The following is a 24,424-nucleotide window of genomic DNA, read 5'->3' as shown; positions in this document are numbered from 1 at the left end:
GCGATGCCGGGAGACCTAATAATATAGAGTTGCAATAATCTAACTTTGAGAAGATTACTGATTGCAAGACTGTTCTGTAGTCGTGGTAGTGGAAAAGAGGTCTTATTCTTTTTAAGACATGAAGTTTGTGAAAGCAGTCATTGGTAGTTTGATTAATGAATGATTTTAGGTTTAGCCGGTTATCAATGATAGCTCCTAGGTCTCTTACTTGTGATGTTTGTAAGTTGGCTGGAGGAGTTGAAGAGATGTTATTGTTTTCCGGGGAAATGAGGAGGAGTTCACTTTTTGTGGAGTTTAGTATTAGGTTTAGACTGGATAGAAGTCTGTTGATTTCTATAAGGCAATTTCCCCAGAATTCTAGAGTTTTTGTGAGGGATTCTTTGAGGGGGATGATGATCTGGACATCATCCGCGTATAAAAAATGTTTAAGGTTTAGTTTGGTTAAAAGTTGGCAGAGCTGTAGAAGGTAAATGTTAAAGAGCGTAGGTGAGAGGGAGGAGCCCTGCGGAACTCCTAGAGATGAAGGATACTGCTTAGATTCTTTGTTGTGTAATCTGACCCTGTAGCCTCTGTTCCCAAGGAATGTTTTGAACCAGGCCAGTGCCGTGCCTGTTATTCCGATGTTCACTAACTGATTTAGGAGGATGGAGTGGTTAACCGTATCAAAAGTGGCTGAGAGGTCCAGGAGGATCAGTAAGTAGGCATGACCTTTGTCGAGACCCTTGATGAGGTAATCTGTCAGGGATATGAGTAGTGATTCAGTACTTAATGATTTTCGGAAGCCATATTGTGTAGGGAACAGTATTTTATGGTCTTCGAGGTAGTCTGATAGTCTAGAGTTAACTAATTTTTCCATTACCTTGGCTATGAAAGGGAGGTTGGAGATTGGACGAAAGCTGGAAGGATCTTTAGGATCTAAGTTAGGTTTTTTTAAGAGCGGTTTGATGGAGGCAATTTTACGGTCGTCTGGATAGATTCCTTGGGCTGAAGAACAATTGATCATGTCTGTTAGAGCTTTGGAGATGGTGTCTGGTATTAATAGTAGTTTGGATGAGATATGGTCAAAAGGATGTGAAGAGGGTTTCATTTTCTTCAATACTGTTTGGAGCTCCGAAATTGTGACGGGTTCAAAGGATTGTAGAGAAGTGTCTTTGTTGGGGTGGAGATATGTGCTGGATGTCGCTATTGTATTAGACTTAAGCTGTGTTAGAAGGTTAGAGATTTTGTTGCTGAAGAAAAGGGCCAGCTCCTCTGCTTTTTTTGCGCTTGGTTGAGTGGAATATCAGGTGTATTGATTTGTGTTAAGTTTGATACGTAAGAGAAGAGGGCTTTAGAATCGAAAATGAGGTGATGGATTTTGTGCGCGTAGAAGTCCCTTTTTGTTTTTAATGTAGAGCTCTTGTATAGGTGGAGGGCGAGTTTGTAAGCGGAGAGGGAGGTCTGTGATGGTGCTTTACGCCATTTGCTTTCTTTCTGTCGAAGGGAGAGTTTGAGTTTTTGAAGTTCTTCGTTAAACCATGGTTGTCTTTTGGAGGCGTTGTGTTTAAGTTTTTTTGTTGTCAGCGGACAGAGTTTGTTTGCTGCTGTTTCTGTTATATTGGACCAGGAGTGGAAGGCTAAATTAGGAGTGGCACTGGAGATGTCTATGAGAGGGAGTTCTAGAACAAGGTGTTTGTGTAGTTCATCGGAGGAGCAAGATTTCCTGTAGGTAAATTGAGGTTGAGGGATGTGTTTGTTGCTCGTTTGTGCTAGTGAAAAGGTGGTAGAGATTAATGCATGGTCTGACCAGGGGACTGGTTTGCAAACCGGCTGTGCTGAGTGTGAGATGCCTGAGTTTACAAAATAAGATCCAAGGTGTGACCTGCTCTATGGGTAGGTTTGTTAATTATCTTCTTGAAACCCATGGCAGTTAGGAATGTTTCGCAGTTAGTTGAGCGAGTGGGGTCATCGACATGTAAGTTAAAATCTACCAGGATAATGGCTGGGGACTCCAGGTGTAGGTGTGATGCTGTTAATTCTAGAATGGGTGAGGCATCAGATTCAAGAAGGCCTGGGGGGAGGGGGGGCGTAGACTAGCAGGAATTGCAGATGGTCTGATTTGAAAAGACCTGTTTCAATTTTTGTAGGCGAATTGACCGGGAAATGTGTAAGTCTCAGCTCTTTTTTGGCTGCTAGGAGAATACCCCCACCTCTTTTTTTCCGTCGGGGAATGGAGAAGAAATCGTAGGTTTGGGTTTGGAGTTGATTAATTAGAGCAGTGTCCGTATGTTTAAGCCATGTTTCTGTTATGGCACAGAAGTCCGGATTGGTGTCCAGGAGAAGGTCATTGAGAATTAGCGTTTTCTTGGTGAGAGATTGGGCGTTGAATAGAATCAAGGAGAATAGAGCTAGGACTAGAATCTGTGTCAAAGAGGAGATCATGATGGGAATGAGGGATTTGTAAGTGAATGGACGGGAAATCAAGGAAGGTTTTCCTGTGCGTATGGTCCTATGATGGATAAGTGGTATTGGGAGACCAATCGACATTGTGGCCTGATGTAGACCGGTGACCTGGTTACTAGAAAACAGTCTTAATTTCTTGGATGAAGGTGGTTTGATGAGAGTTTGACGTTTGTAGGATGAGTGCTGAAGACTGGTAGGATGAATGCTGGATGATGATTGGGTGAGTGCTGGAGACTGGTAGGATGAATGCTGGATGATGATTAGGTGAGTGCTGGAGACTGGTAGGATGAATGCTGGATGATGATTGGGTGAGTGCTGGAGACTGGTAGGATGAATGCTGGATGATGATTAGGTGAGTGCTGGAGACTGGTAGGATGAATGCTGGTTGATGATTGGGTGAGTGCTGGAGACTGGTAGGATGAATGCTGGATGATGATTAGGTGAGTGCTGGAGACTGGTAGGATGAATGCTGGGTGATGATTGGGTGAGTGCTGGAGACTGGTAGGATGAATGCTGGATGATTAGGTGAGTGCTGGAGACTGGTAGGATGAATGTTGGATGATGATTGGGTGAGTGCTGGAGACTGGTAGGATGAGTGCAGTGGGGTGAAAGGTAATTGGCACTCTGAGGGCAGGGCTGGAGCGCGTCAGGTAGCCTTAGGGGGTGAACCCCAGTCCTGGGGCTCACAGGGGCGCACTAAGGGGCAGGCCCCTTAGGTTGCGCTCCTTCGGGCGCGTGACGCCGTAGGGAGCCTCATTCAATTTAAAGGGTGCTCAAGCTGGCTTCTGATTGGCCTAGTGCCTTTTGGAGGTGCGGCTTTACTCACGGTGAATTGCGTCAGTGTTCGGATCTTCTTTTCCCTTCTCTAGGATTTTTTCTTGGCGCTTTCGTCTGTTTTTGTCTGCTATCCTCTTCACTCGACTGCACGGCTCACCTGGTGGTGAGCGGGCTCCTGTCCCCGAAAGGACCGCGTGAGCCCCGGCAGAGAGGCGAGGTATTTGCTCGGACAGGAGTGGAAGCGGAAAGGGCTGCCGTAGGGAGCCTCGTTCAATTTAAAGGGGGCTCAAGCTGGCTTCCGATTGGCCTAGTGCCTTTTGGAGGCGCGGCTTTACTCACGGCGAATTGCGTCTGTGTTCAGGTCTTCTTTTCCCTTCTCTAGGATTTTTTCTCGGCGCTTTCGTCTGTTTTTGTCTGCTATCCTCTTCACTCGACTGCACGGCTCACCTGGTGGTGAGCGGGCACCTGTCCCCGAAAGGACCGTGTGAGCCCCAGCAGAGAGGCGAGGTATTTGCTCGGACGGGAGTGGAAGCGGAAAGGGCTGCCGTAGGGAGCCTCGTTCAATTTAAAGGGGGCTCAAGCTGGCTTCTGATTGGCCTAGTGCCTTTTGGAGGCGCGGCTTTACTCACGGCGAATTGCGTCGGTGTTCGGGTCTTCTTTTCCCTTCTCTAGGATTTTTTCTCGGCGCTTTCGTCTGTTTTTGTCTGCTATCCTCTTCACTCGACTGCACGGCTCACCTGGTGGTGAGCGGGCTTCTGTCCCCGAAAGGACCGCGTGAGCCCCGGCAGAGAGGTGAGGTATTTGCTCAGACGGGAGTGGAAGCGGAAAGGGACGGGAGTGGAAGCGGAAGAATGTTGACTCAGGACGGCTCCAGCGCCGACCGCGGAGGTGTCAACTTCCAAAATGAATGGACATCTGGGATCGGGGTGTAGAGACAGGGACCGGAGCTGAAGGCCTCTTTAATTCTCTGAAAGGCAGCAATTGCTTTTGGTGTCCAAACTCGGGTGTTGACCCCCTTCCTAGTCATAGCAGTGAGTGGGGCAACTATCAAAGAGTAGTTCGCAATGAAGCTCCGGTAATAATTAGTGAATCCTAAGAAGCATTGTAATGCCCAGAGACTTATTGGCTGAGGCCAGTCGCGTAGGCCCTGAAGCTTCTCTGGGTCCATCGAGAATCCCCGATCAGAGATGATGTATCCCAGAAGGGTAAGCAGTTCCGCTCAAACAAACATTTTTCTAGCTTTGTGTACAGGTGATTCTCCCTCAGACGTTTGAGAACAATGCGGACGTGTTCACGGTGTGACTCTATATCTTTAGAAAAGATCAGGATGTCGTCGAGTTAGATGACTACAAAATTGTACAGGAGATCTTGGAAGATTTCATTCATGAGGTGCTGAAAGACGGAGCATTGCATAGCCTAAAAGGCATTACCACGTATTCGAGTGGCCGTCTCTTGTATTAGCCCAATGATATCTGTCTTCCAGATATCATTGGGCTGAATGCATACCAAATTGTACGCACCTCTCAGACCCAGTTTGGAGAAGATTCGTGCCCCTTCCAGATGGTCGAACAACTCACTGATAAGGGGTAAATTGTAGCGATCCTTACAGGTTATCACGTTTAGACCCCTATAATTAATACAGGGACGGAGTCCACCATCCTTTTTCTTCACAATGAAGAACCCCGCTCCTGCGGGGGAATCAGAAGGACGAATGAACCCTTTTTCAAGATTCTCTTTAATATATTCTGACATAGCCTGGGTTTCAGGCTGAGACAACGGGTAGGTTCTGCCTGTGGTCGGCATGGTGCCCGGCAGGAGTTCAATAGGACAGTTGAACTTGCATAATGGGGGTAAGGTATCCGCTTTCTGTTTAGAGAAAACATCACTGAAGTCAGAGTACTGTGGAGGTAAACCTGGAAGTGTAACCGATTTCAAAACAGGTATTAAGGGGGATACTGGATGCAGACAAGTCTTCAGGCATTTTGGGCCCCACTGTACCAACTGCAGGGACTGCCAATCGAATTGAGGTTCATGGGCCTGGAGCCAGGGTAGCCCCAGGATCACCGGATGGGTAGAATGTTTTAGGATGTAGAAGGATGTTTCCTCCTGATGCAAGGTTCCTACAGTGAAATGGATCTCCACTGTCTGATGAGTAATGAGTCCTGGAAGATGTTCCCCCCTGGATGGAGGCAATACGAAGACTCACCTCAAGGGGTTGAAGAGGTATTTTCAGAGGTTTGATTATGTCATCCGTTATGAAGCTACCACTCACTCCGGTATTGTTGAGAACAGTGGTCACGAAGGTGTGGGCCTTAATGCCCAAAGTTACAGGAAGCAAGAGTTGAGGGCCAGAAACAGTCGCGCCAAAGCTTGGGACCCCCCACTGGGCTCAGGCGTTGCAGTTTCCCAGGAGGATGGGGAAACACTGCAGACGATCTCCAGAAGTGCCACAGTAAAGGCAAAGCCCTTCCTTTCTCCGACAGAGATTTTTGGTCGGGGATAATCGCCCACAATTCACCTCCATGGGTTCCACGATGGAAGAAGATGGTAACACCAGGTTCTTCACTGAAGAGTGAGATGCACTTGTGGGGCGTGCAGCAGGAGGGCGTGGAGCCTTTACTTCTAGGCGTCTTTGCCGGAAGCGATGACCAATCCTACCAGCAAGAGAGATCAGGTCTTCTAGAGACGTGAGAGTCTCATGGACTGTGAGCTCATCCTTTAGAGCACTAGAGAGTCCATCTAGGAAGATGGCTTGCAGACAATCTTCCTGCCACCCAAGTTCTGTGGCCAAAGTCCGAAATTCCACTGTATATTCGGAGAGGGTTCTTGACCCTTGACCGAGGTGGAGTAGACTGTGACTGGTGACAGCCATGCGACCTGGGTCTCTGTAGGTATGCTTAAACAGAGTAATGAAGTCAGATAACTTGGAAAGGATGGGATCAGAACTTTCCCAGAGCCCTCCATTCCAACCGGGACAGAATGAAGATGACTTTGGTAATCTCCTTCAAAAACAATGAGGGTTACAGTGCGAACTGCATAAAGCACTGATTAAGGAAGCCACGACAGGAGCGTGGATCCCCATTGTACCTGGGGGTGCAGGAAGTGCCAAAGTTGTTTTGGAAGCACAGAGGCCAAGAGGCCCACCAAATTGGCCATTGCTGTATCTTGTAATTGAGAGCGCAGTTCTTCTACCGAAGAGGCCAGCGTCTCTAAAGCTTGATGATGTTGCTTCACCATGGCGGCCAGTCCTGGTAGGGCCCTGAAGGCGGGAGACTCCACAGAGTCCATGGCCTTGGCAACCTGTTGCGCTCGGGGGTGGACCCTTGTCCTGGGGCAAGGAAGGAATGGCTTCTGAAAGGGAACAGGAGGTAACTGGCCCCAGGGGTTGGAGCACTGAAGGAGACAGAGGCTAGGTAGAGCTTCACCACTGGAAGACCGAAGTCCCCCCGGGAGGAGCCCGTAGGGACCCGGGCCGCGTGGACTTAGGTAGGCCTCGCAGGATCTCCTGGGAGAATGGAAGTCTAGTGTGCCCACAGACATAGAAGAAGCACGGTCGGGTTTGAGCTGGAGCAGGGAGAACCAGAACAGAGTTGGTGATGACAAGGCGAGGAACGCCGCTAGAATCTGGAGGTGAGGTCAGGCAGGTGAAAGGTCAATGTCCATAGGTCAGTCCGAGGAGCGGTCAACGAAGCAAGGATCAGATACCGGAGATCAGATGTAGTCAGAGGCAAGCAGAAGTCTAGAGGCAGGCGGCAGTCAGGTGAGCAGGTCTGGAGCAGGCTGAGGTCTTTGAGGCAGACGGCAGACAGACGAACAGGTCTGGAGCAGGCTGGGGTCTTTGAGGCAGGCGGCGGACAGACAGACAAGTCAGGAACTAGCTGGGGTCATAGACAGGTGGCAGACAGGTAGGCAGGTCAAGAACAAACCGAGGTCAGTACCAGAGATCAGTCCGAGAAGGTACTACCTGAGTAAGGACACAGGAAGGAACACAGGGTGCAGGAACACTGGAACACACGGAGACGCTGGAAAAAGGAGATGCTGGAACAATGAGACGTTGGAACAAGGAGACACTGGAAAAAGGAAATGCTAGAACATAGGATTAGGCAAACTAGAACACCACGGTGTCGACCCGATTGCCAAGGCGAGGTTCTGGGGACAGAGCCTCGCTATTTATAGAGCTACTCAGTGATATCATCATATAGCATCCGAATCTGTTTTCCTACGCTTGGCCCTTTAAAGCTCAGGACGTCGGCTGCGCGTGTGCCTAGGGCCGGGGCTCAGGCGGCGGAAGACGCGGAGCCCCGACGGCAGCTCCGCTGTGAGGCCTGTGGTGTGGAGGAAGCTGGACAGGGCCACGGTGAGCATCGGGGACACCGGGAGCTGGCAGCAGCGGCAAGACTGGAGCTAGTGGAGGGCAGCGCAAGGTGAGCAGGCCTGCTCACTGCACGCACATGGCCGGGACACGCAACAGTACCCCCCCATCTAGGCCTCCCCCTTTCCAGTATGGGTTTTTCTTGGTGTTGCTGATGGAACTCTGGATGTTGCTGATGGAACTCGCATTATCGAATATATGATGAGACGGCTTTCATGAATTCTCTTCTGGGCCGAAGCCCTCCCACGAAAGGAGGTATTCCCAGTGGCCCCGATGGCGTTGGATGTCTAAGACTTCTCTAACTTGTAAGGTATTTTCAGGTTCTGCTGAGTGTTGCTTCGGAAGAGGAGGCCTTCGGGAAGGCCAGTACATGATCAATGGTTTGAGTAGTGACACGTGGAATGTGTTGTGAATCTCCATGGAAGCTGGAAGTTTCAGCTGGTAGGCTTCTGTGCATTGAAGGACGGGGAATGGACTAATGAATTTGGGAGCTAGCTGTTGGGAAGGCAACCGTATCCGGATGTGCTTAGTACTAAGCCAGACTCTTTGTCCAGACAGGAACAGAGGTACGGTCCAACGATGGAGGTCTGTGATGCGTTTGGCTCGGTCAGCTGCTTTGCAGAGCTGCTCCCTTACTTGGTTCCAGAGCTGGCGTATGGTTTGTGCTGTAGATTGGGCTGCAGGTGAGGGTACACTGAGTGGAAATGGCCGGGGTAGGCGAGGTTGACGGCCAAAGACTACAGCAAAGGGGAAACATCCATGGCAGAGGTGATATGGGCGTTATTGGATAGTTCTGCCCATGGCAGGAGGTCAGCCCAGTTATCTTGCTGTTTTTTGACATACGTTCGCAGGAATGTTTTCAAAGATTCATTAGTCCTCTCGGCCTGGCCATTAGCTTGCAGATGATATGCTGACGTTAATTTTAACAAGATATTGAACTTTTTACAGAGAGACCTCCAATATTTAGCGGCACTCGCTCCTCGAGGGCCCACATCCTGGACTTGCTCCTGAATATCACATCTGCTAAGAAGTCATCGCTGCTTACAACATTGAGTTTCCATCAATCTCTCTGAGCTTTCCCTGGGTCCAGGTACTCGCTCCTCAAAGACCTAATGCATACCATCTCCTGGACTGCCTCAAGAGACTATTGTGTGAATGTTACCATCAAGGATTTGTTCCAGAACTCTGCATATACTTCCTACTCACTTTATTAGTTTCTCTACAGCTCAGCCACCCTGGGATCGCTGTTCCAGTACCTGAGGGACTACAGCCCAGCCGGGCACTTCCAGCTCACTACTGCCACCTTTGGTGGTTTAATTTATTGCTTCTAAGAAGTCTTTGCTGCTTAATATCAATGAGCCTGTATCTATCTCTTAGAGCATTCCCTGGAACCAGGTACTCACTCCTCGAGGGCCTAATGCATACCAACTCCTGGGCTGCCTTGAGAGACTATTGTGTGAGTGTTACCATCAAGGACTTGTTCCTGAACACCACTTGCTTTGCCTACTCACTTTCTTAGTTTCTCTACAGCTCAGCCACCTTGGGATCGCTGTTCCAGTACCTGAGGGACTACAGTCCAGCCGGGCGGTTCCAGCTCACTACTGCCACCTCTGGTGGTTTACTATATTGTCTAATAAAATAACTAGTGTGTGTCTGTCTCCTACACTAAGCCTGACCAGTGGTCCCTCTCGGGATTTCCCCCGAGGGCGTGATCACCTGCCACTGGTCCAAGGATCCACCCACATCTATTCTAAATAACAACAGATTGCTAATACCAGCTTTATCAACAGAGCTTTCTGACAGATTGCTAAATCCCAGCTTTCTCTACAGAGCTTTGTTAACAGATGCTGACAGATTGCTAACTCCTAGCAGAGCATACAACAGATTGCTAACTCCTAGCAGAGCATACATCACCGAGCCACCGAAGGATGTCTCTGTGCATGGATCTTGAAATTTGTATCCTTTGTGACATTTGTTGAGTAATCTGGCTCCATTGAGTTTTGAGACCCCACTGGAGATGTCTTATGTTTTGACGTGTGGTATGAACCACATGAATGGCTGCGGCCATGTGGCCTAACAGGACCAGTATTTGTTGAACGGAAGTGAATTTTTGACAATGGAGAGATTCACAAAGGGACCTCAAAGTCTGAATTCTGTCCAGTGGCAGAAAGGCTCTGGAAATGGGAGTCTGAATTTTTGCTCCGATGAATTGTATCTCCTGAGAAGGGTGGAGCTGGGATTTATCATAGTTTATGATCCAACCCAGACTCTCTAGAGAGAGTAATGTTTCTTCCACATGAGTCTGTAGGATCTGGGCATTGGAAGAGTCGATTAGCCAATCGTCCAAGTATGGAAAAATCTTTATCCCTTTTTTGCATAAGTGTGTCACAACAACAGCAAGACATTTTGTGAATACTCTTGGGGCAGAGTAGAGACCAAAAGGGAGTACTTTGTATTGATAGTTTTGATTTCCCACTTGGAAACAGAGGTAATGCCAGAATTTCTTGTGAATTGGAATGTGTGTGTACGCATCCTTTAGGTCTAGGGAACACATCCAGTCGTTAGTTTGTAGAAAAGGAAGGACTGTCTTGAGAGAGGTCATCTTAAACTTTTCTTCCTTGAGATGCTTGTTGAGAGCTCAGAGGTCCAGGATGGGATGAAGACCTCCTGATTTTTTGGGAATGAGGAAGTATTGGGAATAGTAACCCTTCCCCCTTTGTGAGAAAGGGACTGGGCAGATTGTTGAAGCAGTAATTTTACTTCCTGCATCAGCGAGGAAATCTATACATGTGATGTCCTGGTTTGAATAGGAAGGGGGAGGGTTGAGATATAATTGAACTGTAGTTTGTAACCATGTGAGATTATATCCAGTACCCACTGGTCTGTGGTGATTGCGGACAAATTCATATGAAACTGGGAGCGTCTGCCCCCTCATGCTTTGTTTCTGTTGTGGTGAGAGCATCTAAAAATGTTGTTTGGGTGGAGGTTGAGATGTTTGTGGTTTCTGTTGTTTTTGGGATCTATGCCAAAAGGTCTTTGTCCTTGAAGCTGAGACTGAGGTCTTTGCTGCTGGTAAGTTTGCGGTCTGTAAAATTGGAGGTATGGTTGGTAGTAACGGAACGGTCTCCTATAGTAATATCCTCTTTTGTACTGGCTGTAGTAACGCCTGGATGTTCATGGTGTGTCTGAGGGAGATGTTAATGATTGGACTGACATTTTCTGTTCCATTTGGGAAATGGTTTCTCTAAACTTTTCTCCAAAGAGATTATCAGGCCTACATGGCAAGTTTGCTAATCTGTCATGAACACCTTCCCTTATGCTACTTGCACGCAGCAATGCTAGACGTCTAGCTGAGATTGAAGTGGCCAAAGATCTGGCAGATGTATCAAAGGCCTCATATGCTGTTCTTAGTAAATGCCGAAAGTCTTCTTGTAAGTCTTGAAAGGGTTGCGAAAGGGGGGCATCCCTGTGAGATGTTGCAAGGAAAGGTTGAAGTTGTTGAGTACAGTTGAACAAATACTGGATTATATAGAACTGGTGTGTTGCAACTGTGGACCCTTGAGCCGGCTTGAGAACAGATGGATCCACCAAGGGGAGGCCCTCTAATGCTACTCTTAGCCGGGAGGTGGCGCAGGACCAGAAGACCAGCTTCACCTTTACCAGCCCTCGTTCCCTGCAGATTGAGCCCTTGAGTGCCGGGGCCGGCAGGACTTAGGCGAAAGTCTCCTGGCAGGGAGAGTCCATTAGTCAGTCTGAGTAGAGGCTGGTGGAGATCCTGAAGAGCAGAGACAGGCCAGGAGTTGAGGCTGGCAGCAGTGGTGCAACACGGTAAACCAAGCCAGAAGTCGGGGTAGGCTGAAGACAAGCAGGAACTGGAGAACACGCCAGAGGTCAGGATGGGCAGAAGACAGGAAAATCAGGATACCAAGCCGAGCTCAGAGCCGAGGAGACAACAGAAGACAGGAGCTGGAAGAGGAGCAGAATCATAGGAACAGGAACACAGGAACTGGAACAAGCTGGAACACAGGAACGGAGACTGGAATGCAGAAACAAGCAACTAGCTACTTTCACGAGCTGACCTGTTGCCAAGGCAAGGAAAGGAAGCAGGAAGTGAGTTTATATAGCCCTATCCAGTGATGTCATTGTTGTGGGCCAGGCCGAGGTTTTCCGCCGTGGCCCCTTTAAATGTGGAGCTAGGCCACACGCGCACGCCTAGGGGGGTAGGAACCAAGGAAGCAGCCGGTGGTGTCTCCCTCATGGGGAGAACGCCACGGCAGAGGCCTGACGTGGTCTGCCCGGCAGGGCCGCAGCAGCAGAGACCAAATTCTGCCGGGTAAGTTAGCGGGACCCATCTGCTGCGGTCCATGAACGGGTTTCCCAAAATGGTACTGATGTATTCGGGAACTGAGCATGGAGTTCTGGTAAATTTTATGGCCAAACTCATCTAAAAATGTGTTATCTTTGCCTGGTGGCGTGTTAGAATATAGCCTTTCTTATTAGCTCTTTTCATTAGGGACGTGCATTGTTTTTATGATGAATTAAAATATCGTTCGATATTTCATAATTCGTCATGTATCGGGGGTCCCCAAAAATGATAGGAAAACCCCACGAAATTTCATGTGGTTTTCCTATCATTTTTTGGGGGGGGGTGGGAAAGGACACACAGAAAAAAAACATACCCAAACCCACCCCAACCCTTCAGATCTAATTATTTACAAACCCCCACCCTCCCGACCCCCTGGTGGTTCAGCAGGGGTCCCGGGAGTGATGTCCCCCTCTAGAGCCATCGGCTGCCACAAATCAAAATGGCGCTGAAGGCTCTTTGCCCTTACCATGTGACAGGGGCTATCGGTGCCATTGGCTGGCGCCGTCACACGGTAGGAGCAATGGATGGCCTGTGCCATTTTTTAGTGGGCGCTAAACCAAAAATGATTCTATAGGAAAATAAAATGCCGATCCGCGGGAATACAAACTTTTCCCGTGGCTACACAAAACCGAAAGTGGAAATGATCGGGCTACTGATGCACATCTCTACTTTTCATTGCTGATTCCACAACAACTGAATTGTGAGGAATCTGGACATTGGAATAATAAGAAATCTTCTGCATCCTATACTTGAGGTGCAGTTTTCTGGAAGTAGAGAAACAAGATGCGGAGTATCACAAGTCTTGTCCATAAGGGATTCCAAAACTTGGTGGCACTTCTAAATTCTGAAGAACATAAGAACATGCCTACTGGGTCAGACCAAGGGTCCATCAAGCCCAGCATCCTGTTTCCAACAGTGACCAATCCAGGCCATAAGAACCTGGCAAGTACCCAAAAACTAAGTCTATTTCATGTTACTGTTGCTAGCAATAGCAGTGGCTATTTTCTAAGCCAACTTAATAGCAGGTAATGGACTTCTCCTCCAAGAATGTATCCAATCCTTTTTTAAACACAGCTATACTAACTGAACTAAGCACGTCCTCTAGCAATAAATTCCAGAGTTTAATTGTGCATTGAGTGAAGAAGAACTTTCTACGATTAGTTTTAAATGTGCCACATGCTAACTTCATGGATTGCTCCCTAGTCTTTCTATTATCTGAAAGACTAAATAACCGATTCACATCTACCCAGTCTAGACCTCTCATGATTTTAAACACCTCTATCATATCCCCCCTCAACTGTCTCTTCTCCAAGCTGAAAAGTCCTAACCTCTTTAGTCTTTCCTCATAGGGGAGCTGTTCCATTCCCCTTATCATTTTGGTCGCCTTTCTCTGTACCTTCTCCATCACAATTATATCTTTTTTGAGATGCGGCGACCAGAATTGTACACAGTATTCAAGGTGGGGGTCTTACCATGGAGCGATACAGAGGCATTATGACATTTTCCATTTTATTTACCATTCCCTTCCTAATAATTCCCAACATTCTGTTTGCTTTTTTGACTGCCGCAGCACACTGAACCGACGATTTCAATGTGTTATCCACTGTGAAGCCTAGATCTCTTTCTTGGGTGGTAGCACCTAATATGGAACCCAACATTGTGTAACTATAGTATGGGTTATTTTTCCCTATATGCATCACCTTGCACTTATCCACATTAAATTTCATCTGCCATTTCGATGCCCAATTTTCCAGTCTCACAAGGTCTTCCTGCAATTTATCACAATCTGCTTGTGATTTAACTACTCTGAACAATTTTGTATCATCTGCAAATTTGATTATCTCACTCGTCATATTTCTTTCCAGATCATTTATAAATATATTGAAAAGAAGGGTCCCAATACAGATCCTGAGGCACTCCACTGCCCACTCCCTTCCACTGAGAAAATTGTCCATTTAATCCTACCCTCTGTTTCTTGTCTTTTAGCCAGTTTGTAATCCACGAAAGGACATCTCCACCTATACCATGACTTTTTACTTTTCCTAGAAGCCTCTCATGAGGAACTTTATCAAACGCCTTCTGAAAATCCAAGTACACTACATCTACCGGTTCACCTTTATCCACATGTTTATTAACTCCTTCAAAAAAATGAAGCAGATTTGTGAGGCAAGACTTGCCTTGGTAAAGCCAGGCTGGCTTTGTTCCATTAAACCATGTCTTTCTATATGTTCTGTGATTTTGATGCTTAGAACACTTTCCACTATTTTTCCTGGCACTGAAGTCAGGCTAACCGGTCTGTAGTTTCCCGGATCCCCATAACTTCTGATCTGGGATCTGGGAGTTTCTGGGTTTCTATATTTAGGGCTAAACCCAACTTCTCCAAAAATGTAGCATAAGTGAGATCTTCTGATGGTGAAGAAGGTTGGGGTTGATCTTGTGGAGGGTCCGTAGGAATTCCCGAAGAACTGCCTGGAGATGAAAATGGCGAGAGTACTAGGGATGTTACATGAGGGGAAGGAGGAGGTGAAGCCGAATCCCATGAGGATGTTTCTCTTTGTGGAGAAGATGGAGAAACATGCGACGATGAAATCTTATGTGGTTCCGATAGTGCTGGAGGATGATGTGACGGTTGGCTCTGGAAGAAATTCTGCAGAAGGATAGAAATTTGCGACATTGTTTCTTGGGCCAATGATCTCTGAGGTGGAATATTATTCACATCATCTCTGCGTGGCCGTTTTCTTGTAATAGAGATGCAATCTTTAGTCAAGAGTGAATGTAGAGAGGTTGACCTTTTCCAGGATTGGTGAGGCAGGCATCATATATCTGGTGATGAGTCCCAATTACCCGCTGGTTCCTCTATGGCCATATCAGAAAAAAACAAGGAGGGGGAGTGCGACTCCCTTGTGGAGATGTGGGATGTGGAGCAGCAGATCTTGTTTGAGAGGTTGCTCCACAAGGTGGCATGATATCTTTCACTTGGTAGAAGAAGGTTTTTCTTTTGAAACCTGTGATGCTGTGTGCGGCTGAAAAGATTACTTGATTTTATGTATTGCGTGCATCGTATGGTCTTTGGATGCATCGTAGTACTCGTAGGCACAGATGCCTTTACGGGTGCCAATGCATGAGTCGAGTGTGTTGGGTGAGGCAAAATGGATAGGACCCACGCAAGTTCTGGTAGTGATTACGTCATATGCGTCGGGTTCGACGCTGCGCTCGACGCATGAGGCATCGATGCCAACGTAGTTTTCAGCGCACGACCTTCCGAAGCCGAATGTGTGTGTCGTGGAGCATTGGACTGGGGTTTTTTTCTTTCCCAGAGAGGATTTTGTTGATCATTTGTCAGTCGGAGAGGGGGCATATAATGAAGAGTGCCTCAACCTCTCCATTTTCTCGGCCCATAGGCACCTAGCCCGTGGGGACATCCTGCCACAATCTTTACATGCAGCCTGATCGCGTTCAGGACCACGACATAAATAACAATCGCACTACCCAGCGTGCGCACATGTACACCTGATTTTATAACTTGCGCGCGCAGGCGTATGCAAGTTATAAAATCCAGGGTCGGCATGCGCAAGGGAGTGCACAATTGTGCACCTTGCGTGTGCCGAGCCGTGCAGCCTTCCCCCGTTCCCTTTCCCCTAACCTGACCTTCCCACCCCTTCCCCTAAACGTTCCCCCCAGCCGTACTCTAACCCCCCCCCCCCCCCCCCCCCCCAAATATTTGTTTTACCTTTTGCACAAGCCACCGGGCAGGCGCAAGTTGTGCACGCCAGCCAATTGCCGGCACGTGATCTCTGACACAGCGACAAGTGACCACTGTGCCGGGAACTGCTGACCCCACTCCCACCCCTGGACCACCCACACCCCGCCCCGGGACTTATGCGCGTCCTGGGGTTTTGTGCGCGTCGCCGGGACTTTGAAAATAGACCCAGCATTCGTAAAGCCGGTTACGCATGTAATCTTTTGAAAATCCAGCCCATTATGTCCATTGGTCATCGACATTATTTTCCCACAATAGCAGTATTTAAAACCTGGGCTCTTCGGCATGACGACTAGTTCTTCTGATTTTTCTGTATTATATATATATATATATATATAATTTTTTTTTGGAGGAGATCGAGAGAGAGTGCTATACTTGTCCGTGAGGTACCGCGGAAAAAGTAAAACTGAGGAGACGGCTCGAGAAGCATGGGAACGCAGGTACATGCACACTTCAAAGCTCTTCGAGCTGAGAGAGTAAGCTCCACCTCATCACATCACAGATGACGTCACACACACTGCATGGCTAAATGCCCTGCTTATCGATGGAAAAAGGAGTGGACTGGGGGAACTTCCTAAACCCTCCTAGCTAACCTGCCTCCCTTTTCCCCCTATCCTCTAAATAATGGGCTGATACAGTAAAAGACGCAGGAGAGTGGGTGAACGCCCGCTCTCCCGGCGCATGCACAGGCCACTCTCCTGTGTGCGCGATTCTGTATTCAAATGAGGGCCCGCGGCAAAAAGAGGCGCTAGGGATGCTAGCGCGTCCCTAGCGCCTCTTTTTGAACAGGAGCAGCGATTGTCAGCGGGTTTGACAGCCAACGCTCAATTTTGCCGGCATCGGTTCTCAAACCCGCTGACAGCCACAGGTTCGGAAACCAGATGCCGGCAAAATTAAGTGTCCGGTTTTCAACACGCGAGCCGCGGGACGATTTCAATTTTTTTTTTTAAACTTTCTTTAACTTTCGGGACCTCCGACTTAATATTGCCATGATATTAAGTTGGAGGGTGCACAGAAAAGCACCCTCCGGTGCCCAGAGAAATTAATGCCTACCTTTGGGTAGGCGCTAATATCTGGAAGTAAAATGTGCGGCTTGGCTACACATTTTGCTTTCTGAATCGTGCGGGAATACCTAATAGGGCCATCAACATGCATTTGCATGTTGCGGGCGCTATTAGATTTGGGGGGGGGGGTTTGTACACGCATTTTTGATGCGCTATTACCCCTTACTGAATAAGGGGTAAATCAAAATTGCTTACCTTGTAATAGGTGTTATCCCAGGACAGCAGGATGGTAGACCTCACATATGGGTGACGTCACTGACGGAGCCCTATTGCGGGAAAAAACTTCTGTCAAAGTTTCTAGAAACTTTTGATTGGCTGCCTGATGCTACTGAGCATGCCCAGCATGCCATGATATTCCCTGCCACAGGGGGTCTCACTTCAATCTCTTATATAGCAATAAGCCTTAGCAAAAATAAATAAGAAAAATATGTGTCCCAACTCCACGGGGTGGCGGGTGGGTTTCGTGAGGACTACATCCTGCTGTCCTGGGATAACAACTATTATAAGGTAAGAAATTTTGCTTTATCCCAGGACAAGCAGGATGCTAGTCCTCACATATGGGTGATTAGCAAGCTAGAGGCTGAGTCATTTTGTATTGAGACAACAGTGGAGTATTACTGTTGAAATGAGTCAGCCGAAGACCATAGCAGGTTGGTTGTAGAAGGAGTTGGGTTTAAACAGGAAACAAGTTCTTTAAGACAGATTGTCCATAGGCTGAATCTTGTTGTAATGCAGTAATGAGCTGCAAAGGTGTGAACTCCATGTTGCTGCTTTACATATGTCAATGATTGGCACTGAACGATAGTGTGCTACTGAAGTTGACATTGCTCTTTCTGAGTGTGCCTTTACTCGCCCTTGGAGAGGAAGGCCTGCTTTTTCATAGCAAAACTGTATGCAATCTGCTAACCAGTTGGATAGAGTATGTTTACCCACTGCTTTACCAGGTTTGTTTGGATCAAAAGAAACAAAGAGTTGATTGGATTTCCTATGGACTGCAGTGCGGTTTAAATAAAATGATAGAGCACGTTTACAGTCCAAGGTATGTAAGGCTGTTTCTCCTTGGTGAGAATGAGGCCTTGGAAAAAATGTGGGTAAAACTATGGATTGGTTCAAGTGGAATTCCGTAACTACCTTAGGAAGGAATTTTGGATGTGTACGGAGAACCACTCTATCATGCAGGAATTTTGTGTAGGGTTCGTACGTGACAAGTGCTTGTAACTCACTAACCCTCCTAGCTGAAGTAATAGCTTTGAGGAAGATAGTCTTCCATGTGAGGAATTTTAAATCACAAGAGTCTTCTTAGTACCAAATTCAAATCCCATTCTGTGACTGGTGGTCGAATTGGTGGTTTAAGATGAGTTAAACCTCTCATAAACCTGCTGACGAGAGGTTGTGTGGATATGGGTGCATCTCCAACCTTGTTATGGTAAGCTGAGATTACACTTAAATGTACTCTTACAGATGACGTCTGGAGACCAGAGTCTGAAAGTAGGTATAAGTAGTCTAAGAGAGAGGTTGTGGGGCAGGTGAAAGGGTCTATCTTCTTTTGTCTGCACCACATAGTAAATCTTTTCCATTTGGAAGAATAGTTCTTTCGTGTGGAAGGTTTACGTGAAGCCAGAAGCACTTGAGAGACATTGTTTGAAAGATTGAGTGGTTGTAAAATCAAGCTTTCAACATCCATGCTGTCAGGGATAAGGATTGAAGGTTGGGGATGGCGCAACAGACCCTGATCCTGAGTTATGAGAGTGGGAGTTACTCCCAGGCAAATGGGATCCCTGACTGAGAGGTCTAGAAGTGTGGGAAACCAGACTTGTCGAGGCCAGTATGGGGCTATGAGTATCATGGACCCCTTGTCCTGTTGTAGCTTCACTAGAGTCTTGGTTATTAGCGGTATCGGAGGATACGCATATAGTAGGCCTGAGTTCCAAGGGTGAGCAAATGCGTCCCTGGCTGGCTCGTTCTTCTGTTTGTGTAGAGAACAGAAATCGTTCACTTTGTGATTGAGATGTGACGCAAAGAGATCTATTATTGGTTGTCCCCAACGGCAAAATATCCTGGTCGCTACTAAGGGATCCAGGGACCATTCGTGTGGTTGGAACTGACGACTGAGTCGGTCCACCACTACATTATGTATGCCTGGCAGATAAGTGGCTCGAAGAAACTTTGAGTGGCTCAGGGCCCAACCCCAGATCTGTACAGCTTTTTGACAGAGGAGATACGAGCCCGTACCTCCCTGTTTTGTTGATATAACCACATGGCTACTGAGTTGTCTGTTTGTATGAGAAACAGTCCTTGTGTGAGAGGTAGTCCTTGAATGCATATAGCACATAACGTATAGCTCGAAGTTCCAGGAAGTTTATTTGAAATGTGGCTTCGAGTTTTGTCCAAGTTCCTTGGGTCTGGAGATCGTGTATATGAGCTCCCCAGCCCAAGGTGGATGCATCTGTAGTTAAAGTTATTTGTGGGACTGGTTGCTGGAAGGGTAGGCCCTTGCGTAAATTGTCCTCGCTCGCCCACCATAGTAGAGATGAACATAGGTGGTGGGTTACTTGAATTGAAGAATGCAGTGGTTGAATGGCTTGGATCCATTGTGATCATAAAGTCCATTGAGTTACTCTCATGGCCAGCCTTGCCAGAGGAGTGACATGAACAGTAGAGACCATGTGGCCTACTAGGATTAGAAATTGATGAGCTGACGCTAGTTGTGTGAAGCACATGTCCTTTGCCAGGAGGGAAAGTGTGTTTGCACGATGTTGTGGTAGGAAGGCTTTTGATAGGGTAGTGTCTAAGTCTGCACCTATGAATTGAAGTAGGTGTGATGGTGTTAGGTGGGACTTTTGATAGTTGATGAGAAATCCCGTGGAGTGAAGGAGAGCAATCGTTCGATTGAGAGAAGTGAAAGCTCCTTGTTGAGATTGACTTCTGATGATCCAGTCGTCTAGATATGGAAATACATGGACACTTTCCTTGTGCAAGTGACCTGCAAGTACTGCTAGACACTTTGTGAATACTCTGGGAGCAGATGCAAGTCCGAATGGGAGGACTTTGTATTGTAAATGTTGATGACCTACCATGAAGCGTAGGTATTTGCGATGAGGAGGTAATATTGGAATGTGAGCGTAAGCGTCTGGAAGATCCAGAGAGCAAAGCCAATCCCCTTTTTGTAGAAGTGGAAGCATCCTGAACTTTTCTTTTTTTAGAAATTTGTTGAGGTTCCTGAGATCTAGGATGGGTCGTAGGCCTCCGGTTTTCTTTGGAATGAGGAAGTAACGGGAATAGAATCCTCTGCCCTGCTGAGACCGGGGCACCGGTTCTATAGCCCTCACTTTCAGAAGGGTGGATAATTCAGTTTGGAGGTGAAGCAAATGAGTTTTGCTGAGATGGGAATGACGAGGTGGACAATCTGGAGGAATGGTTGTGAAATTGAGTTGATAACCTTTGTGTATAATTGAGAGGACCCATTGGTCTGATGTTATGGATGTCCAAGTGCTGTAAAAATTGGACAGTCTTCCTCCCACGGGTAGTGTTGTATAGGGATTGGAATAGAGGCTTTGCTCTCTGGATGTGACCTCAAAATCCAGTTGCAGGTCCAGTTTGCGAAGGAGGTTGAGGTTTGAGTGTTCTCTGGTGCCTCTGTTGTGGTCGCTGTTGAGACCTCGGAGGCCGTGGCCTGGATGATGGAGGATAATATCTCCTTTGTCGATAAAATGGCCGTCTGGTGTCCCGCCTAGGAGGCCTGCAAGTAGCATGGGTATCATGCGGAAGAGAGGATAATTGCCTCAGAGTCTCCGTATGCTCGCATAGTTGGGATACTGCGTCTTGCACTTTAGTGCCAAAGAGATTATCACCCAGGCAAGGGAGGTCAACAAGCTTATCTTGCACTTCTGGTCGTAAATCAGATGCTTTGAGCCAAGCCCACCTCCGAGCAGTAACTCCTGAAGCAGCAATTCTTGAGGCCATTTCATAGGCATCTTAAGCGACTCTCACCTCGTGTTTGCCGGTATCTAAACCTTTGGTAATGATATTCTGCGCTGCTTCTTGGTACTGTGCAGGTAGGAATGGTATGAACTCCTCTATTTGCCTCCAGAGGTTTCTCTGGTGTTGTGTCATATAGAGATGGTATGCTGAAATCCTAGAAGAGAGCATGGCTCCCTGATAGATTTTTTGACCCATTTGATCGAGGAATCGATTGTCCTTCCCGGGAGGAATAGAGGAATGGGTCCGAGATCACCTGGAACGCTTCTGTGGGGTAGCTGAGGTTTCTGGTAGCCTGGTGCAGACTGCACGAGGTATGTAGCATCTATTCTTTTGTTTACTGCAGGAACAGTGCATGGATGTTCCCAGATGCGTAGCTGTAACTGCAGCAGAACTTCATGAATAGGGATGGCGAGAGTATGTTTGGGAGGATCAACAAACTGGAGTATTTCTAGAGTTTGTTGTCTGTCATTGCTCTCTGTCTGCAGTTTGAATGGTATAGAATCTGCCATTTCTTGGAAGAAGGTAGAAAATGAAAAATCCTCTGGCGTGGATTGTTTCTTAGCTTGAGGCGGCGAGGGGTCAGGCATGAATTCCTCCAATGAGAACTCTGATGAAGTATCTGACCAGGTATCATACGCAGAAGGTTGTTGAATAGGTGTAGGCTTAGGAAGCTGAGAAACACCTGAAGGTCCAGGCTGAGTATGATCAGAGAAATTATCCTCTTGTTCCTCCTGCACTGGATTAGCAGGTAAGGAAGCTAGTAGGTCTTCATACCTTTTGGTTAGGATATCGTGTAGTTGCGACTGTGCATCTAAAGTGTCAGAGGATGCAGATGGATGCTTTGGCATCGTATGTTTCATTTTCATGGATGCCTTGGGTCTTGTTGTCGATGCCCTTTGAGAAGGGTGTGAAGTAGGTGCCGTCGTGTAAACCAATTTTGGTTGTAGGGCAGATGAGGCAGCCAAAGTCGATGTTTGAAGAAAAGAAAACATCGACAATTGGTCTGGAACCGAGGGCATCGATGAAATTGTGGCCACTTTAGTCGATGGAACTTGGAGATATGATGAAGGAATCGAGGATAGCATCTCCGTTAACATCGGTGCCTTTGGCATCGAAGATTGCATCGATGGAATCGTTGTAGCCATCGACATCGACAGTGCTGGAGGTAGTAACGTGGCTGGCAGAGTTTCCGGCAATTACGTATCTGTCAGCACTGGCATAACCACCGGCATCGGCGCGGTGGCCGGCATCGGCGTAATAGCCAGCATCAGTGCTTGCACCGGCATCGACTGAAGAGTCTGCATCGGCGATGATGCCGGTATCTGTGCCTGAAAGGCTTCGGTGACCATCTGTTTGATTAGACTTAGTAAGTATGGTGCCGGTGGTAAAACTTGGGCAATCGACGTCGACGGCGATACCGACGGAGGAGGCACCGGAACCGATGATGCGAAAATCAGCAGGGGATCGGACGGCTTGTGCCGCTTCGTAGTCGGTTCCTCTGGGGGAGGGGAGCGACGACGACACCGAGGGATCGATGCCATCAGTGCTTGTGCTTAGGCCTCGATTCCAACACTGACCTGGTCAATGGTACTGGTGATGGAGCATCGCCCGATTCTTCTATTCTCCGTTTTTTTAAGAGAATTTTCTTAGTGACCCCCGTTGGTGATGACTTTGTCGAGGGAGACGGTGAAGGCAGTGATTTAAGATGAAAAAGCTGAAACATTTTCTCCTGTCTCAGTTTTCTGCCCTTCGGGGTCATTTCCTGACACTTCTCACATGAAGTAATTTCATGTTTCTCTCCCAAACAGATTACACATTCTATGTGTGGATCTGTAATAGACATGGTTCGGTTGCAAGCTGGACACTTTTTGAAACCTGAAGCCATGTTTGTGATCGACAGCCGTCGATGAGGTGAGAGAGAGAGAAATCCTGAGAAAAGAAATTTTCCAAAATTATTATTTTCTGTCACCGTACGGTGAAGAATGAGATTTAGTGAGACCCCAATGGGGAATTTTGAGAAAAAATATGACTTTTCCAGTCAGAATTAGTGAGAGATTGTCACAGGGCTCCTGTGTCTGCGATGCTGAGTGCAGCACGGAAAAAAGAAGACTGAATTGAGACCCCTGTTGCAGGGAATATCATGGCATGCCGGGCATGCTCAGTAGCCTCAGGCAGCCAGTCAAAAGTTTCTAGAAACTTTGACAGAAGTTTTTTCCCGCAATAGGGCTCCGTCAGTGACGTCACCCATATGTGAGAACTAGCATCCTGCTTGTCTTGGGATAAAGCTAGCGCGTCAAAAACGTGCGTCCTATCGCGGGTTAACAGTGCGCTCCACCGGAGCACACTGTACAGTATCAGCCTGTAAAGGAGCAGACTGGGAGGAAACTTTCTAAACCCCCTAGTTAACCAGCCTCCCATTTCCCCTATCCTCCCCGACCCCTAAAACCACTCTAACTAGCCTTTTTTTTGTTTCAATACTTACATGCTCTCTGGAGCAGTAATAGGTTGCATGGGCTGGCCAGGGCACTTTGAAGATGCATGCAACGCACGCATGGCCTGGCCACGCATGTATTTCCCAGTTTTAATGCATGCTGACCTTTTAAAATTTGGCCATTAATAAATTACATTGTATCACTATGAACATAAGAACATAAGAAATTGCCATACTGGGTCACACCAAGGGTCCATCAACCCTAGTATCCTGTTTCCAACTGTGGACGATCCAGGATACAAGTACCTAGCAAGTACCCAAACACTAAGTAGATCCCATGCTACTCATGCCAGTAATAGGAGTGGCAATTCCCTAATAGGCTAATTTTAGGATGCCCACGTGCATAAAAATGGGGGGTTATGTGCATGTGCTGGGCCTCTCAAAAAGGGCAGGCTTGAGGGGTGGAATGGGACAGCGCCATTCGACACTGTCCAGTAGGGATGTGAATCATTTTTCAACGATTAAAATTATCATCCAATAATGTTAATATTGTCTTAAATCATTATAGAACACAATACAATAGAAATTCTAACGATTTATCGTTAAAAAATCGTTAAATCGTGTTAGTGCGCACTAACAGGAGTTAGTGCGCACTAACTCCCACTTAGTTCTGTTAGTGCGCACTAACTCCCGTTAGTGCGCACTAACAGAAAATGATACAAATTGACACTTTCCAGGTCAGTAAAGGTCAGTTAGGAATGAATATGTGTTCCTATTGGCTGGCTGCCCTCTTATCTATTGATGTTACCAAGGTTCCCACTGAGGTAATGGTTGGGGGGATGTGAAATGGAAACAGTTGGAAGCTTGACAAAAAAAGTAACGTGATGATCATCACTCATGTGACTAGAACTTGTTTGTTTATTATTTTTGTTATTTTTGTCAGGAAGCTCCCCCCTGTCTGTGAAGCCAGCCTCTCACTAGTAATGCAGGGAAGGAGCTGTCTCACCCTTCACCATCCTCCCCCCCCCCCCTCACCCACACACCATTCACTGGCTGGGACATGGGGAGGGGAGGAGTGAGGGTCAGGCAGCTCCCCCCTGTCTGTGAAGCCAGCCTCTCACTAGTAATGCAGGGAAGGAGCTGTCTCACCCTTCACCATCCTCCCCCCCCCCCCCCTCACCCACACACCATTCACTGGCTGGGACATGGGGAGGGGAGGAGTGAGGGTCAG

This window comes from Rhinatrema bivittatum, chromosome 4 (genome assembly GCF_901001135.1).
Source record: "Rhinatrema bivittatum chromosome 4, aRhiBiv1.1, whole genome shotgun sequence".
In the NCBI taxonomy this organism is placed as follows: domain Eukaryota; kingdom Metazoa; phylum Chordata; class Amphibia; order Gymnophiona; family Rhinatrematidae; genus Rhinatrema; species Rhinatrema bivittatum.
The sequence above is the reverse complement of the archived record's forward strand: the minus strand, read 5'-3'. Positions refer to the sequence as shown.